Source organism: Sus scrofa, chromosome 2 (genome assembly GCF_000003025.6).
Source record: "Sus scrofa isolate TJ Tabasco breed Duroc chromosome 2, Sscrofa11.1, whole genome shotgun sequence".
Classification (NCBI taxonomy): Eukaryota; Metazoa; Chordata; class Mammalia; order Artiodactyla; family Suidae; genus Sus; species Sus scrofa.
The window spans coordinates 103,421,553-103,422,999 of NC_010444.4; positions in this window are offsets into that span (position 1 = coordinate 103,421,553).

Consider the following 1,447-nt stretch of genomic DNA (forward strand, 5'->3'; position numbering starts at 1 on the left):
TCCGGCATTACCGTGAGCTGTGGCGTTGCTGTGAGCTGTGGTGTAGGTCGAAGACGTGGCTCGGATCCCATGTTGCTGTGGCTCTGGCATAGGCCGGTGGCTACAGCTCCGATTAGACCCCTAGCCTGGGAACCTCCATATGCCGTGGGAGCGGCCCAAGAAATGGCAAAAGGACAAAAAAAAAAAAAATTCCTTATCTCCACCATGAGAAATTCTGATACTATAGATCTTAATGGATATATACCATAGAATTCAAAGGCAAGTATAAACTTTCTTTGAGAAAAAAAATTCCTTTGGTTCATACTGCTACACTGAGGGCAAACGGGATTCTACATACCTTGTCCAGAAAAGTTGGAGAATTCTCTGAGGGCCAGTCCTCAAAAGTAGGCAGCATCAGCTATCTGAGTTCTGGAACCTAGAAGGAACTGCTGGAGATGATACAGATAGAGGAGGGAAGAGAGGTGGACAGAGTCAGTAGTTAGCAGTGCTTGGTGATAACTGTCTAGATTATTCCACCAGACTCTTCTTCTTAACCAATAGGAAGAGAAAAATTGCAAGTTTGGAGATCAAAGTATGGGTACTTAGTGCAAGGAAAGAGAGGCCATTCTATTTGTGGGTTTTGATCTCTGAATCCTCAGTTTGCAAAAGAGATGGCACAGTGATGAATGAATAAATTTAACTATTTTGAGAGTATAAACTCTAAGGAGAAAGATGACCCATAAGCACAGACACTTCTGAGAGACTATATGAATGTCTACCTCATAGTCAAGAGGGATATGGAAGGAAAGACACCCAGGAGAAACCAGGTCTCCTCACTGGCAAAGCCCATTGCTGCTGACCAGTCCCAGGGCATGGAGTGTGATGAGAAGGGTGGAGAGTGGGTCTGGAGGGGCCATGGGAGATCTCTAGCACAGGCATATTGAATAATAGCATGTGTTTCCAGGAATCTAACTAAACACAAGTCAGTTAGGGACAGTGATCAACTTCCAAGTACATCTTCCACGCAACTTTCCACTGAAAGCAACAAATAACACCCATCTCAGTCCATGTTTTGTACCCACATCATTACAAAGATGGAAAAGGAAAAATTACCAAAAAGACCAGTGACATTTAAAAACCTAATTTCTATGTGGTGTCAGTCAGGGTTCAATCACAGAGAACAGAATCCATTCAAGCTATTTAATCAGAAACGGATTTATTGCAGGCTTACATGACTTACATAATCATTGGGGAGGCTTAAAAAGCACACACTAGAGGGAGCTTCCAGGAACAAATCCCAAAGCTGCCACAGGGAACCTGGCCACCAACGAAGCTGCTTCTCTTGCCATGACCCAGAAGCCATCTGCTACACTGGGTGGTGGCTACCATGGCTGCTGGCTCCATAAGCAGGTCATGGGATGCTATAATCTGTCCCAGCAAAATGAATATCTCAAGCTTTGCCTCTCTC